Source organism: Pantherophis guttatus, chromosome 15 (genome assembly GCF_059756535.1).
Source record: "Pantherophis guttatus breed Tessera chromosome 15, ASM5975653v1, whole genome shotgun sequence".
NCBI lineage: Eukaryota > Metazoa > Chordata > Lepidosauria > Squamata > Colubridae > Pantherophis > Pantherophis guttatus.
This window is the reverse complement of record NC_142077.1, coordinates 5,383,904-5,402,357: the sequence shown is the minus strand read 5'-3', so window position 1 is coordinate 5,402,357 and position 18,454 is coordinate 5,383,904.

Below are 18,454 nucleotides of genomic sequence, written 5' to 3'. Positions count from 1 at the left end.
TTTCTGACCCCGGCATCACGCGTTTTCTTCCTCGGGCAGCAAAAACACTCAATTTTGAAAAACAGCTAATAATAACATTTTTAAGCATGGAATTCCACCCCGAATCACATTCTAGCATCCATTGTTACATTTGAGTCAAAAGAAATTTTTTGGTCCTGGGCAGTTTTTTTTCTGACCCCGGCATCACGCGTTTTCTTCCTCGGGCAGCAAAAACACTCAATTTTTAAAAACAGCTAATAATAACATTTTTAAGCATGGAATTCCACCCCGAATCACATTCTAGCATCCGTTGTTACATTTGAGTCAAAAAAAATTTTTTGGTCCTGGGCAGTTTTTTTTCTGACCCCGGCATCACGCGTTTTCTTCCTCGGGCAGCAAAAACACTCAATTTTTAAAAACAGCTAATAATAACATTTTTAAGCATGGAATTCCACCCCGAATCACATTCTAGCATCCGTTGTTACATTTGAGTCAAAAAAATTTTTTTGGTCCTGGGCAGTTTTTTTTCTGACCCCGGCATCACGCGTTTTCTTCCTCGGGCAGCAAAAACACTCAATTTTTAAAAACAGCTAATAATAACATTTTTAAGCATGGAATTCCACCCCGAATCACATTCTAGCATCCGTTGTTACATTTGAGTCAAAAAAATTTTTTTGGTCCTGGGCAGTTTTTTTTCTGACCCCGGCATCACGCGTTTTCTTCCTCGGGCAGCAAAAACACTCAATTTTTAAAAACAGCTAATAATAACATTTTTAAGCATGGAATTCCACCCCGAATCACATTCTAGCATCCGTTGTTACATTTGAGTCAAAAAAAATTTTTTGGTCCTGGGCAGTTTTTTTTCTGACCCCGGCATCACGCGTTTTCTTCCTCGGGCAGCAAAAACACTCGATTTTGAAAAACAGCTAATAATAACATTTTTAAGCATGGAATTCCACCCCGAATCACATTCTAGCATCCGTTGTTACATTTGAGTCAAAAAAAAATTTTTGGTCCTTGGCAGTTTTTTTTCTGACCCCGGCATCACGCGTTTTCTTCCTCGGGCAGCAAAAACACTCAATTTTTAAAAACAGCTAATAATAACATTTTTAAGCGTGGAATTCCACCCCGAATCACATTCTAGCATCCGTTGTTACATTTGAGTCAAAAAAAAATTTTTGGTCCTTGGCAGTTTTTTTTCTGACCCCGGCATCACGCGTTTTCTTCCTCGGGCAGCAAAAACACTCGATTTTTAAAAACAGCTAATAATAACATTTTTAAGCATGGAATTCCACCCCGAATCACATTCTAGCATCCGTTGTTACATTTGAGTCAAAAAAAATTTTTTGGTCCTGGGCAGTTTTTTTTCTGACCCCGGCATCACGCGTTTTCTTCCTCGGGCAGCAAAAACACTCAATTTTGAAAAACAGCTAATAATAACATTTTTAAGCATGGAATTCCACCCCGAATCACATTCTAGCATCCATTGTTACATTTGAGTCAAAAGAAATTTTTTGGTCCTGGGCAGTTTTTTTTCTGACCCCGGCATCACGCGTTTTCTTCCTCGGGCAGCAAAAACACTCAATTTTTAAAAACAGCTAATAATAACATTTTTAAGCATGGAATTCCACCCCGAATCACATTCTAGCATCCGTTGTTACATTTGAGTCAAAAAAAATTTTTTGGTCCTGGGCAGTTTTTTTTCTGACCCCGGCATCACGCGTTTTCTTCCTCGGGCAGCAAAAACACTCAATTTTTAAAAACAGCTAATAATAACATTTTTAAGCATGGAATTCCACCCCGAATCACATTCTAGCATCCGTTGTTACATTTGAGTCAAAAAAATTTTTTTGGTCCTGGGCAGTTTTTTTTCTGACCCCGGCATCACGCGTTTTCTTCCTCGGGCAGCAAAAACACTCAATTTTTAAAAACAGCTAATAATAACATTTTTAAGCATGGAATTCCACCCCGAATCACATTCTAGCATCCGTTGTTACATTTGAGTCAAAAAATTTTTTTTGGTCCTGGGCAGTTTTTTTTCTGACCCCGGCATCACGCGTTTTCTTCCTCGGGCAGCAAAAACACTCGATTTTTAAAAACAGCTAATAATAACATTTTTAAGCATGGAATTCCACCCCGAATCACATTCTAGCATCCGTTGTTACATTTGAGTCAAAAAAATTTTTTTTGGTCCTGGGCAGTTTTTTTTCTGACCCCGGCATCACGCGTTTTCTTCCTCGGGCAGCAAAAACACTCAATTTTTAAAAACAGCTAATAATAACATTTTTAAGCATGGAATTCCACCCCGAATCACATTCTAGCATCCGTTGTTACATTTGAGTCAAAAAAATTTTTTTGGTCCTGGGCAGTTTTTTTTCTGACCCCGGCATCACGCGTTTTCTTCCTCGGGCAGCAAAAACACTCAATTTTTAAAAACAGCTAATAATAACATTTTTAAGCATGGAATTCCACCCCGAATCACATTCTAGCATCCGTTGTTACATTTGAGTCAAAAAATTTTTTTTGGTCCTGGGCAGTTTTTTTTCTGACCCCGGCATCACGCGTTTTCTTCCTCGGGCAGCAAAAACACTCAATTTTTAAAAACAGCTAATAATAACATTTTTAAGGATGGAATTCCACCCCGAATCACATTCTAGCATCCGTTGTTACATTTGAGTCAAAAAAAATTTTTTGGTCCTGGGCAGTTTTTTTTCTGACCCCGGCATCACGCGTTTTCTTCCTCGGGCAGCAAAAACACTCAATTTTGAAAAACAGCTAATAATAACATTTTTAAGCATGGAATTCCACCCCGAATCACATTCTAGCATCCGTTGTTACATTTGTGTCAAAAAAAAATTTTTGGTCCTGGGCAGTTTTTTTTCTGACCCCGGCATCACGCGTTTTCTTCCTCGGGCAGCAAAAACACTCAATTTTGAAAAACAGCTAATAATAACATTTTTAAGCATGGAATTCCACCCCGAATCACATTCTAGCATCCGTTGTTACATTTGAGTCAAAAAAAATTTTTTGGTCCTGGGCAGTTTTTTTTCTGACCCCGGCATCACGCGTTTTCTTCCTCGGGCAGCAAAAACACTCAATTTTTAAAAACAGCTAATAATAACATTTTTAAGCATGGAATTCCACCCCGAATCACATTCTAGCATCCGTTGTTACATTTGAGTCAAAAAAAATTTTTGGTCCTGGGCAGTTTTTTTTCTGACCCCGGCATCACGCGTTTTCTTCCTCGGGCAGCAAAAACACTCAATTTTGAAAAACAGCTAATAATAACATTTTTAAGCATGGAATTCCACCCCGAATCACATTCTAGCATCCGTTGTTACATTTGAGTCAAAAGAAATTTTTTGGTCCTGGGCAGTTTTTTTTCTGACCCCGGCATCACGCGTTTTCTTCCTCGGGCAGCAAAAACACTCAATTTTTAAAAACAGCTAATAATAACATTTTTAAGCATGGAATTCCACCCCGAATCACATTCTAGCATCCGTTGTTACATTTGAGTCAAAAAAAATTTTTGGTCCTGGGCAGTTTTTTTTCTGACCCCGGCATCACGCGTTTTCTTCCTCGGGCAGCAAAAACACTCAATTTTTAAAAACAGCTAATAATAACATTTTTAAGCATGGAATTCCACCCCGAATCACATTCTAGCATCCGTTGTTACATTTGAGTCAAAAAAAATTTTTTGGTCCTGGGCAGTTTTTTTTCTGACCCCGGCATCACGCGTTTTCTTCCTCGGGCAGCAAAAACACTCAATTTTTAAAAACAGCTAATAATAACATTTTTAAGCATGGAATTCCACCCCGAATCACATTCTAGCATCCGTTGTTACATTTGTGTCAAAAAAAATTTTTTGGTCCTGGGCAGTTTTTTTTCTGACCCCGGCATCACGCGTTTTCTTCCTCGGGCAGCAAAAACACTCAATTTTTAAAAACAGCTAATAATAACATTTTTAAGCATGGAATTCCACCCCGAATCACATTCTAGCATCCGTTGTTACATTTGAGTCAAAAAAAATTTTTGGTCCTGGGCAGTTTTTTTTCTGACCCCGGCATCACGCGTTTTCATCCTCGGGCAGCAAAAACACTCAATTTTGAAAAACAGCTAATAATAACATTTTTAAGCATGGAATTCCACCCCGAATCACATTCTACCATCCGTTGTTACATTTGAGTCAAAAAAAATTTTTTGGTCCTGGGCAGTTTTTTTTCTGACCCCGGCATCACGCGTTTTCTTCCTCGGGCAGCAAAAACACTCAATTTTTAAAAACAGCTAATAATAACATTTTTAAGCATGGAATTCCACCCCGAATCACATTCTAGCATCCATTGTTACATTTGAGTCAAAAGAAATTTTTTGCTCCTGGGCAGTTTTTTTTCTGACCCCGGCATCACGCGTTTTCTTCCTCGGGCAGCAAAAACACTCAATTTTGAAAAACAGCTAATAATAACATTTTTAAGCATGGAATTCCACCCCGAATCACATTCTAGCATCCGTTGTTACATTTGAGTCAAAAAAATTTTTTTGGTCCTGGGCAGTTTTTTTTCTGACCCCGGCATCACACGTTTTCATCCTCGGGCAGCAAAAACACTCAATTTTTAAAAACAGCTAATAATAACATTTTTAAGCATGGAATTCCACCCCGAATCACATTCTAGCATCCGTTGTTACATTTGAGTCAAAAGAAATTTTTTGGTCCTGGGCAGCTTTTTTTCTGACCCCGGCATCACGCGTTTTCTTCCTCGGGCAGCAAAAACACTCAATTTTGAAAAACAGCTAATAATAACATTTTTAAGCATGGAATTCCACCCCGAATCACATTCTAGCATCCGTTGTTACATTTGAGTCAAAAAAAAATTTTTTGGTCCTGGGCAGTTTTTTTTCTGACCCCGGCATCACGCGTTTTCTTCCTCGGGCAGCAAAAACACTCAATTTTTAAAAACAGCTAATAATAACATTTTTAAGCATGGAATTCCACCCCGAATCACATTCTAGCATCCGTTGTTACATTTGAGTCAAAAGAAATTTTTTGGTCCTGGGCAGCTTTTTTTCTGACCCCGGCATCACGCGTTTTCTTCCTCGGGCAGCAAAAACACTCAATTTTGAAAAACAGCTAATAATAACATTTTTAAGCATGGAATTCCACCCCGAATCACATTCTAGCATCCGTTGTTACATTTGAGTCAAAAAAAAATTTTTTGGTCCTGGGCAGTTTTTTTTCTGACCCCGGCATCACGCGTTTTCTTCCTCGGGCAGCAAAAACACTCAATTTTTAAAAACAGCTAATAATAACATTTTTAAGCATGGAATTCCACCCCGAATCACATTCTAGCATCCGTTGTTACATTTGAGTCAAAAGAAATTTTTTGGTCCTGGGCAGCTTTTTTTCTGACCCCGGCATCACGCGTTTTCTTCCTCGGGCAGCAAAAACACTCAATTTTGAAAAACAGCTAATAATAACATTTTTAAGCATGGAATTCCACCCCGAATCACATTCTAGCATCCGTTGTTACATTTGAGTCAAAAAAAAATTTTTTGGTCCTGGGCAGTTTTTTTTCTGACCCCGGCATCACGCGTTTTCTTCCTCGGGCAGCAAAAACACTCAATTTTTAAAAACAGCTAATAATAACATTTTTAAGCATGGAATTCCACCCCGAATCACATTCTAGCATCCGTTGTTACATTTGAGTCAAAAGAAATTTTTTGGTCCTGGGCAGCTTTTTTTCTGACCCCGGCATCACGCGTTTTCTTCCTCGGGCAGCAAAAACACTCAATTTTGAAAAACAGCTAATAATAACATTTTTAAGCATGGAATTCCACCCCGAATCACATTCTAGCATCCGTTGTTACATTTGAGTCAAAAAAAAATTTTTTGGTCCTGGGCAGTTTTTTTTCTGACCCCGGCATCACGCGTTTTCTTCCTCGGGCAGCAAAAACACTCAATTTTTAAAAACAGCTAATAATAACATTTTTAAGCATGGAATTCCACCCCGAATCACATTCTAGCATCCGTTGTTACATTTGAGTCAAAAGAAATTTTTTGGTCCTGGGCAGCTTTTTTTCTGACCCCGGCATCACGCGTTTTCTTCCTCGGGCAGCAAAAACACTCAATTTTGAAAAACAGCTAATAATAACATTTTTAAGCATGGAATTCCACCCCGAATCACATTCTAGCATCCGTTGTTACATTTGAGTCAAAAGAAATTTTTTGGTCCTGGGCAGCTTTTTTTCTGACCCCGGCATCACGCGTTTTCTTCCTCGGGCAGCAAAAACACTCAATTTTGAAAAACAGCTAATAATAACATTTTTAAGCATGGAATTCCACCCCGAATCACATTCTAGCATCCGTTGTTACATTTGAGTCAAAAAAAATTTTTTGGTCCTGGGCAGTTTTTTTTCTGATCCCGGCATCACGCGTTTTCTTCCTCGGGCAGCAAAAACACTCAATTTTTAAAAACAGCTAATAATAACATTTTTAAGCATGGAATTCCACCCCGAATCACATTCTAGCATCCGTTGTTACATTTGAGTCAAAAAAATTTTTTTGGTCCTGGGCAGTTTTTTTTCTGACCCCGGCATCACGCGTTTTCTTCCTCGGGCAGCAAAAACACTCAATTTTTAAAAACAGCTAATAATAACATTTTTAAGCATGGAATTCCACCCCGAATCACATTCTAGCATCCGTTGCTACATTTGAGTCAAAAAAAAATTTTTGGTCCTCGGCAGTTTTTTTTCTGACCCCGGCATCACGCGTTTTCTTCCTCGGGCAGCAAAAACACTCAATTTTTAAAAACAGCTAATAATAACATTTTTAAGCATGGAATTCCACCCCGAATCACATTCTAGCATCCGTTGCTACATTTGAGTCAAAAAAATTTTTTTGGTCCTGGGCAGTTTTTTTTCTGACCCCGGCATCACGCGTTTTCTTCCTCGGGCAGCAAAAACACTCAATTTTGAAAAACAGCTAATAATAACATTTTTAAGCATGGAATTCCACCCCGAATCACATTCTAGCATCCGTTGCTACATTTGAGTCAAAAAAAAATTTTTTGGTCCTGGGCAGTTTTTTTTCTGACCCCGGCATCACGCGTTTTCTTCCTCTGGCAGCAAAAACACTCAATTTTTAAAAACAGCTAATAATAATATTTTTAAGCATGGAATTCCACCCCGAATCACATACTAGCATCCATTGTTACATTTGAGTCAAAAAAAATTTTTTGGTCCTGGGCAGTTTTTTTTCTGACCCCGGCATCACGCGTTTTCTTCCTCGGGCAGCAAAAACACTCAATTTTTAAAAACACCTAATAATAACATTTTTAAGCATGGAATTCCACCCCGAATCACATTCTAGCATCCGTTGTTACATTTGAGTCAAAAAAAATTTTTTGGTCCTGGGCAGTTTTTTTTCTGACCCCGGCATCACGCGTTTTCTTCCTCGGGCAGCAAAAACACTCAATTTTGAAAAACAGCTAATAATAACATTTTTAAGCATGGAATTCCACCCCGAATCACATTCTAGCATCCGTTGTTACATTTGAGTCAAAAAAAATTTTTTGGTCCTGGGCAGTTTTTTTTCTGACCCCGGCATCACGCGTTTTCTTCCTCGGGCAGCAAAAACACTCAATTTTTAAAAACAGCTAATAATAACATTTTTAAGCATGGAATTCCACCCCGAATCACATTCTACCATCCGTTGTTACATTTGAGTCAAAAAAATTTTTTTGGTCCTGGGCAGTTTTTTTTCTGACCCCGGCATCACGCGTTTTCTTCCTCGGGCAGCAAAAACACTCAATTTTTAAAAACAGCTAATAATAACATTTTTAAGCATGGAATTCCACCCCGAATCACATTCTAGCATCCGTTGTTACATTTGAGTCAAAAAAAATTTTTTGGTCCTGGGCAGTTTTTTTTCTGACCCCGGCATCACGCGTTTTCTTCCTCGGGCAGCAAAAACACTCAATTTTTAAAAACAGCTAATAATAACATTTTTAAGCATGGAATTCCACCCCGAATCACATTCTACCATCCGTTGTTACATTTGAGTCAAAAAAAATTTTTTGGTCCTGGGCAGTTTTTTTTCTGACCCCGGCATCACGCGTTTTCTTCCTCGGGCAGCAAAAACACTCAATTTTTAAAAACAACTAATAATAACATTTTTAAGCATGGAATTCCACCCCGAATCACATTCTAGCATCCGTTGTTACATTTGAGTCAAAAAAATTTTTTTGGTCCTGGGCAGTTTTTTTTCTGACCCCGGCATCACGCGTTTTCTTCCTCGGGCAGCAAAAACACTCAATTTTTAAAAACAGCTAATAATAACATTTTTAAGCATGGAATTCCACCCCGAATCACATTCTAGCATCCGTTGTTACATTTGAGTCAAAAAAAATTTTTTGGTCCTGGGCAGTTTTTTTTCTGACCCCGGCATCACGCGTTTTCTTCCTCGGGCAGCAAAAACACTCAATTTTTAAAAACAGCTAATAATAACATTTTTAAGCATGGAATTCCACCCCGAATCACATTCTAGCATCCGTTGTTACATTTGAGTCAAAAAAATTTTTTTGGTCCTGGGCAGTTTTTTTTCTGACCCCGGCATCACGCGTTTTCTTCCTCGGGCAGCAAAAACACTCAATTTTGAAAAACAGCTAATAATAACATTTTTAAGCATGGAATTCCACCCCGAATCACATTCTAGCATCCGTTGTTACATTTGAGTCAAAAAAAATTTTTTGGTCCTGGGCAGTTTTTTTTCTGACCCCGGCATCACGCGTTTTCTTCCTCGGGCAGCAAAAACACTCAATTTTTAAAAACAGCTAATAATAACATTTTTAAGCATGGAATTCCACCCCGAATCACATTCTAGCATCCGTTGCTACATTTGAGTCAAAAAAAATTTTTTGGTCCTGGGCAGTTTTTTTTCTGACCCCGGCATCACGCGTTTTCTTCCTCGGGCAGCAAAAACACTCGATTTTGAAAAACAGCTAATAATAACATTTTTAAGCATGGAATTCCACCCCGAATCACATTCTAGCATCCATTGTTACATTTGAGTCAAAAGAAATTTTTTGCTCCTGGGCAGTTTTTTTTCTGACCCCGGCATCACGCGTTTTCTTCCTCGGGCAGCAAAAACACTCAATTTTTAAAAACAGCTAATAATAACATTTTTAAGCATGGAATTCCACCCCGAATCACATTCTAGCATCCGTTGTTACATTTGAGTCAAAAAAATTTTTTTGGTCCTGGGCAGTTTTTTTTCTGACCCCGGCATCACGCGTTTTCTTCCTCGGGCAGCAAAAACACTCAATTTTGAAAAACAGCTAATAATAACATTTTTAAGCATGGAATTCCACCCCGAATCACATTCTAGCATCCGTTGTTACATTTGAGTCAAAAAAAATTTTTTGGTCCTGGGCAGTTTTTTTTCTGACCCCGGCATCACGCGTTTTCTTCCTCGGGCAGCAAAAACACTCAATTTTTAAAAACAGCTAATAATAACATTTTTAAGCATGGAATTCCACCCCGAATCACATTCTAGCATCCGTTGTTACATTTGAGTCAAAAAAAATTTTTGGTCCTGGGCAGTTTTTTTTCTGACCCCGGCATCACGCGTTTTCTTCCTCGGGCAGCAAAAACACTCGATTTTGAAAAACAGCTAATAATAACATTTTTAAGCATGGAATTCCACCCCGAATCACATTCTAGCATCCATTGTTACATTTGAGTCAAAAGAAATTTTTTGCTCCTGGGCAGTTTTTTTTCTGACCCCGGCATCACGCGTTTTCTTCCTCGGGCAGCAAAAACACTCAATTTTTAAAAACAGCTAATAATAACATTTTTAAGCATGGAATTCCACCCCGAATCACATTCTAGCATCCGTTGTTACATTTGTGTCAAAAAAAATTTTTTGGTCCTGGGCAGTTTTTTTTCTGACCCCGGCATCACGCGTTTTCTTCCTCGGGCAGCAAAAACACTCAATTTTGAAAAACAGCTAATAATAACATTTTTAAGCATGGAATTCCACCCCGAATCACATTCTAGCATCCGTTGTTACATTTGAGTCAAAAAAAATTTTTTGGTCCTGGGCAGTTTTTTTTCTGACCCCGGCATCACGCGTTTTCTTCCTCGGGCAGCAAAAACACTCAATTTTGAAAAACAGCTAATAATAACATTTTTAAGCATGGAATTCCACCCCGAATCACATTCTAGCATCCGTTGTTACATTTGAGTCAAAAAAAATTTTTTGGTCCTGGGCAGTTTTTTTTCTGACCCCGGCATCACGCGTTTTCTTCCTCGGGCAGCAAAAACACTCAATTTTTAAAAACAGCTAATAATAACATTTTTAAGCATGGAATTCCACCCCGAATCACATTCTAGCATCCGTTGTTACATTTGAGTCAAAAAAAATTTTTGGTCCTGGGCAGTTTTTTTTCTGACCCCGGCATCACGCGTTTTCTTCCTCGGGCAGCAAAAACACTCAATTTTGAAAAACAGCTAATAATAACATTTTTAAGCATGGAATTCCACCCCGAATCACATTCTAGCATCCGTTGTTACATTTGAGTCAAAAAAAATTTTTTGGTCCTGGGCAGTTTTTTTTCTGACCCCGGCATCACGCGTTTTCTTCCTCGGGCAGCAAAAACACTCAATTTTTAAAAACAGCTAATAATAACATTTTTAAGCATGGAATTCCACCCCGAATCACATTCTAGCATCCGTTGTTACATTTGTGTCAAAAAAAATTTTTTGGTCCTGGGCAGTTTTTTTTCTGACCCCGGCATCACGCGTTTTCTTCCTCGGGCAGCAAAAACACTCAATTTTGAAAAACAGCTAATAATAACATTTTTAAGCATGGAATTCCACCCCGAATCACATTCTAGCATCCGTTGTTACATTTGAGTCAAAAAAAATTTTTTGGTCCTGGGCAGTTTTTTTTCTGACCCCGGCATCACGCGTTTTCTTCCTCGGGCAGCAAAAACACTCAATTTTTAAAAACAGCTAATAATAACATTTTTAAGCATGGAATTCCACCCCGAATCACATTCTAGCATCCGTTGTTACATTTGAGTCAAAAAAAATTTTTGGTCCTGGGCAGTTTTTTTTCTGACCCCGGCATCACGCGTTTTCTTCCTCTGGCAGCAAAAACACTCAATTTTGAAAAACAGCTAATAATAACATTTTTAAGCATGGAGTTCCACCCCGAATCACATTCTAGCATCCATTGTTACATTTGAGTCAAAAGAAATTTTTTGCTCCTGGGCAGTTTTTTTTCTGACCCCGGCATCACGCGTTTTCTTCCTCGGGCAGCAAAAACACTCAATTTTTAAAAACAGCTAATAATAACATTTTTAAGCATGGAATTCCACCCCGAATCACATTCTAGCATCCGTTGTTACATTTGAGTCAAAAAAAATTTTTTGGTCCTGGGCAGTTTTTTTTCTGACCCCGGCATCAACGCGTTTTCTTCCTCGGGCAGCAAAAACACTCAATTTTGAAAAACAGCTAATAATAACATTTTTAAGCATGGAATTCCACCCCGAATCACATTCTAGCATCCGTTGTTACATTTGAGTCAAAAAAAATTTTTTGGTCCTGGGCAGTTTTTTTTCTGACCCCGGCATCACGCGTTTTCTTCCTCGGGCAGCAAAAACACTCAATTTTTAAAAACAGCTAATAATAACATTTTTAAGCATGGAATTCCACCCCGAATCACATTCTAGCATCCGTTGTTACATTTGAGTCAAAAAAAATTTTTGGTCCTGGGCAGTTTTTTTTCTGACCCCGGCATCACGCGTTTTCTTCCTCGGGCAGCAAAAACACTCGATTTTGAAAAACAGCTAATAATAACATTTTTAAGCATGGAATTCCACCCCGAATCACATTCTAGCATCCATTGTTACATTTGAGTCAAAAGAAATTTTTTGCTCCTGGGCAGTTTTTTTTCTGACCCCGGCATCACGCGTTTTCTTCCTCGGGCAGCAAAAACACTCAATTTTTAAAAACAGCTAATAATAACATTTTTAAGCATGGAATTCCACCCCGAATCACATTCTAGCATCCGTTGTTACATTTGAGTCAAAAAAAATTTTTTGGTCCTGGGCAGTTTTTTTTCTGACCCCGGCATCACGCGTTTTCTTCCTCGGGCAGCAAAAACACTCGATTTTGAAAAACAGCTAATAATAACATTTTTAAGCATGGAATTCCACCCCGAATCACATTCTAGCATCCGTTGTTACATTTGTGTCAAAAAAAATTTTTTGGTCCTGGGCAGTTTTTTTTCTGACCCCGGCATCACGCGTTTTCTTCCTCGGGCAGCAAAAACACTCGATTTTGAAAAACAGCTAATAATAACATTTTTAAGCATGGAATTCCACCCCGAATCACATTCTAGCATCCGTTGTTACATTTGAGTCAAAAAAAATTTTTTGGTCCTGGGCAGTTTTTTTTCTGACCCCGGCATCACGCGTTTTCTTCCTCGGGCAGCAAAAACACTCGATTTTGAAAAACAGCTAATAATAACATTTTTAAGCATGGAATTCCACCCCGAATCACATTCTAGCATCCATTGTTACATTTGAGTCAAAAGAAATTTTTTGCTCCTGGGCAGTTTTTTTTCTGACCCCGGCATCACGCGTTTTCTTCCTCGGGCAGCAAAAACACTCAATTTTTAAAAACAGCTAATAATAACATTTTTAAGCATGGAATTCCACCCCGAATCACATTCTAGCATCCGTTGTTACATTTGAGTCAAAAAAAATTTTTGGTCCTGGGCAGTTTTTTTTCTGACCCCGGCATCACGCGTTTTCTTCCTCGGGCAGCAAAAACACTCGATTTTGAAAAACAGCTAATAATAACATTTTTAAGCATGGAATTCCACCCCGAATCACATTCTAGCATCCGTTGTTACATTTGTGTCAAAAAAAATTTTTTGGTCCTGGGCAGTTTTTTTTCTGACCCCGGCATCACGCGTTTTCTTCCTCGGGCAGCAAAAACACTCAATTTTGAAAAACAGCTAATAATAACATTTTTAAGCATGGAATTCCACCCCGAATCACATTCTAGCATCCGTTGTTACATTTGAGTCAAAAAAAATTTTTTGGTCCTGGGCAGTTTTTTTTCTGACCCCGGCATCACGCGTTTTCTTCCTCGGGCAGCAAAAACACTCAATTTTGAAAAACAGCTAATAATAACATTTTTAAGCATGGAATTCCACCCCGAATCACATTCTAGCATCCGTTGTTACATTTGAGTCAAAAAAAATTTTTTGGTCCTGGGCAGTTTTTTTTCTGACCCCGGCATCACGCGTTTTCTTCCTCGGGCAGCAAAAACACTCAATTTTTAAAAACAGCTAATAATAACATTTTTAAGCATGGAATTCCACCCCGAATCACATTCTAGCATCCGTTGTTACATTTGAGTCAAAAAAAATTTTTGGTCCTGGGCAGTTTTTTTTCTGACCCCGGCATCACGCGTTTTCTTCCTCGGGCAGCAAAAACACTCAATTTTGAAAAACAGCTAATAATAACATTTTTAAGCATGGAATTCCACCCCGAATCACATTCTAGCATCCGTTGTTACATTTGAGTCAAAAAAAATTTTTTGGTCCTGGGCAGTTTTTTTTTTGACCCCGGCATCACGCGTTTTCTTCCTCGGGCAGCAAAAACACTCAATTTTGAAAAACAGCTAATAATAACATTTTTAAGCATGGAATTCCACCCCGAATCACATTCTAGCATCCGTTGTTACATTTGAGTCAAAAAAAAATTTTTGGTCCTGGGCAGTTTTTTTTCTGACCCCGGCATCACGCGTTTTCTTCCTCGGGCAGCAAAAACACTCAATTTTTAAAAACAGCTAATAATAACATTTTTAAGCATGGAATTCCACCCCGAATCACATTCTAGCATCCGTTGTTACATTTGTGTCAAAAAAAATTTTTTGGTCCTGGGCAGTTTTTTTTCTGACCCCGGCATCACGCGTTTTCTTCCTCGGGCAGCAAAAACACTCAATTTTGAAAAACAGCTAATAATAACATTTTTAAGCATGGAATTCCACCCCGAATCACATTCTAGCATCCGTTGTTACATTTGAGTCAAAAAAAATTTTTTGGTCCTGGGCAGTTTTTTTTCTGACCCCGGCATCACGCGTTTTCTTCCTCGGGCAGCAAAAACACTCAATTTTGAAAAACAGCTAATAATAACATTTTTAAGCATGGAATTCCACCCCGAATCACATTCTAGCATCCGTTGTTACATTTGAGTCAAAAAAAATTTTTTGGTCCTGGGCAGTTTTTTTTCTGACCCCGGCATCACGCGTTTTCTTCCTCTGGCAGCAAAAACACTCAATTTTGAAAAACAGCTAATAATAACATTTTTAAGCATGGAATTCCACCCCGAATCACATTCTAGCATCCATTGTTACATTTGAGTCAAAAGAAATTTTTTGCTCCTGGGCAGTTTTTTTTCTGACCCCGGCATCACGCGTTTTCTTCCTCGGGCAACAAAAACACTCAATTTTTAAAAACAGCTAATAATAACATTTTTAAGCATGGAATTCCACCCCGAATCACATTCTAGCATCCGTTGTTACATTTGAGTCAAAAAAATTTTTTTGGTCCTGGGCAGTTTTTTTTCTGACCCCGGCATCACGCGTTTTCTTCCTCGGGCAGCAAAAACACTCAATTTTGAAAAACAGCTAATAATAACATTTTTAAGCATGGAATTCCACCCCGAATCACATTCTAGCATCCATTGTTACATTTGAGTCAAAAGAAATTTTTTGCTCCTGGGCAGTTTTTTTTCTGACCCCGGCATCACGCGTTTTCTTCCTCGGGCAGCAAAAACACTCAATTTTTAAAAACAGCTAATAATAACATTTTTAAGCATGGAATTCCACCCCGAATCACATTCTAGCATCCGTTGTTACATTTGAGTCAAAAAAAATTTTTTGGTCCTGGGCAGTTTTTTTTCTGACCCCGGCATCACGCGTTTTCATCCTCGGGCAGCAAAAACACTCAATTTTGAAAAACAGCTAATAATAACATTTTTAAGCATGGAATTCCACCCCGAATCACATTCTACCATCCGTTGTTACATTTGAGTCAAAAAAAATTTTTTGGTCCTGGGCAGTTTTTTTTCTGACCCCGGCATCACGCGTTTTCTTCCTCGGGCAGCAAAAACACTCAATTTTTAAAAACAGCTAATAATAACATTTTTAAGCATGGAATTCCACCCCGAATCACATTCTAGCATCCGTTGTTACATTTGAGTCAAAAAAAATTTTTTGGTCCTGGGCAGTTTTTTTTCTGACCCCGGCATCACGCGTTTTCTTCCTCGGGCAGCAAAAACACTCAATTTTGAAAAACAGCTAATAATAACATTTTTAAGCATGGAATTCCACCCCGAATCACATTCTAGCATCCGTTGTTACATTTGAGTCAAAAAAAATTTTTTGGTCCTGGGCAGTTTTTTTTCTGACCCCGGCATCACGCGTTTTCTTCCTCGGGCAGCAAAAACACTCAATTTTGAAAAACAGCTAATAATAACATTTTTAAGCATGGAATTCCACCCCGAATCACATTCTAGCATCCGTTGTTACATTTGAGTCAAAAAAAATTTTTTGGTCCTGGGCAGTTTTTTTTCTGACCCCGGCATCACGCGTTTTCTTCCTCGGGCAGCAAAAACACTCAATTTTGAAAAACAGCTAATAATAACATTTTTAAGCATGGAATTCCACCCCGAATCACATTCTAGCATCCATTGTTACATTTGAGTCAAAAGAAATTTTTTGCTCCTGGGCAGTTTTTTTTCTGACCCCGGCATCACGCGTTTTCTTCCTCGGGCAGCAAAAACACTCAATTTTGAAAAACAGCTAATAATAACATTTTTAAGCATGGAATTCCACCCCGAATCACATTCTAGCATCCATTGTTACATTTGAGTCAAAAGAAATTTTTTGCTCCTGGGCAGTTTTTTTTCTGACCCCGGCATCACGCGTTTTCTTCCTCGGGCAGCAAAAACACTCAATTTTTAAAAACAGCTAATAATAACATTTTTAAGCATGGAATTCCACCCCGAATCACATTCTAGCATCCGTTGTTACATTTGAGTCAAAAAAAATTTTTGGTCCTGGGCAGTTTTTTTTCTGACCCCGGCATCACGCGTTTTCTTCCTCGGGCAGCAAAAACACTCGATTTTGAAAAACAGCTAATAATAACATTTTTAAGCATGGAATTCCACCCCGAATCACATTCTAGCATCCATTGTTACATTTGAGTCAAAAAAAATTTTTTGGTCCTGGGCAGTTTTTTTTCTGACCCCGGCATCACGCGTTTTCTTCCTCGGGCAGCAAAAACACTCAATTTTGAAAAACAGCTAATAATAACATTTTTAAGCATGGAATTCCACCCCGAATCACATTCTAGCATCCGTTGTTACATTTGAGTCAAAAAAAATTTTTTGGTCCTGGGCAGTTTTTTTTCTGACCCCGGCATCACGCGTTTTCTTCCTCGGGCAGCAAAAACACTCAATTTTTAAAAACAGCTAATAATAACATTTTTAAGCATGGAATTCCACCCCGAATCACATTCTAGCATCCGTTTTTACATTTGAGTCAAAAAAAATTTTTGGTCCTGGGCAGTTTTTTTTCTGACCCCGGCATCACGCGTTTTCTTCCTCTGGCAGCAAAAACACTCAATTTTGAAAAACAGCTAATAATAACATTTTTAAGCATGGAATTCCACCCCGAATCACATTCTAGCATCCATTGTTACATTTGAGTCAAAAGAAATTTTTTGGTCCTGGGCAGTTTTTTTTCTGACCCCGGCATCACGCGTTTTCTTCCTCGGGCAGCAAAAACACTCAATTTTTAAAAACAGCTAATAATAACATTTTTAAGCATGGAATTCCACCCCGAATCACATTCTAGCATCCGTTGTTACATTTGAGTCAAAAAAATTTTTTTGGTCCTGGGCAGTTTTTTTTCTGACCCCGGCATCACGCGTTTTCTTCCTCGGGCAGCAAAAACACTCAATTTTGAAAAACAGCTAATAATAACATTTTTAAGCATGGAATTCCACCCCGAATCACATTCTAGCATCCATTGTTACATTTGAGTCAAAAGAAATTTTTTGCTCCTGGGCAGTTTTTTTTCTGACCCCGGCATCACGCGTTTTCTTCCTCGGGCAGCAAAACACTCAATTTTTAAAAACAGCTAATAATAACATTTTTAAGCATGGAATTCCACCCCGAATCACATTCTAGCATCCGTTGTTACATTTGAGTCAAAAAAAATTTTTTGGTCCTGGGCAGTTTTTTTTCTGACCCCGGCATCACGCGTTTTCATCCTCGGGCAGCAAAAACACTCAATTTTGAAAAACAGCTAATAATAACATTTTTAAGCATGGAATTCCACCCCGAATCACATTCTACCATCCGTTGTTACATTTGAGTCAAAAAAAATTTTTTGGTCCTGGGCAGTTTTTTTTCTGACCCCGGCATCACGCGTTTTCTTCCTCGGGCAGCAAAAACACTCAATTTTTAAAAACAGCTAATAATAACATTTTTAAGCATGGAATTCCACCCCGAATCACATTCTAGCATCCGTTGTTACATTTGAGTCAAAAAAAATTTTTTGGTCCTGGGCAGTTTTTTTTCTGACCCCGGCATCACGCGTTTTCTTCCTCGGGCAGCAAAAACACTCAATTTTGAAAAACAGCTAATAATAACGTTTTTAAGCATGGAATTCCACCCCGAATCACATTCTAGCATCCGTTGTTACATTTGAGTCAAAAAAAATTTTTTGGTCCTGGGCAGTTTTTTTTCTGACCCCGGCATCACGCGTTTTCTTCCTCGGGCAGCAAAAACACTCAATTTTGAAAAACAGCTAATAATAACATTTTTAAGCATGGAATTCCACCCCGAATCACATTCTAGCATCCGTTGTTACATTTGAGTCAAAAAAAATTTTTTGGTCCTGGGCAGTTTTTTTTCTGACCCCGGCATCACGCGTTTTCTTCCTCGGGCAGCAAAAACACTCAATTTTTAAAAACAGCTAATAATAATATTTTTAAGCATGGAATTCCACCCCGAATCACATTCTAGCATCCGTTGTTACATTTGAGTCAAAAAAAATTTTTTGGTCCTGGGCAGTTTTTTTTCTGACCCCGGCATCACGCGTTTTCTTCCTCGGGCAGCAAAAACACTCAATTTTTAAAAACAGCTAATAATAATATTTTTAAGCATGGAATTCCACCCCGAATCACATTCTAGCATCCGTTGTTACATTTGAGTCAAAAAAAATTTTTTAGTCCTGGGCAGTTTTTTTTCTGACCCCGGCATCATGCGTTTTCTTCCTCGGGCAGCAAAAACACTCAATTTTGAAAAACAGCTAATAATAACATTTTTAAGCATGGAATTCCACCCCGAATCACATTCTAGCATCCGTTGTTACATTTGAGTCAAAAAAAAAT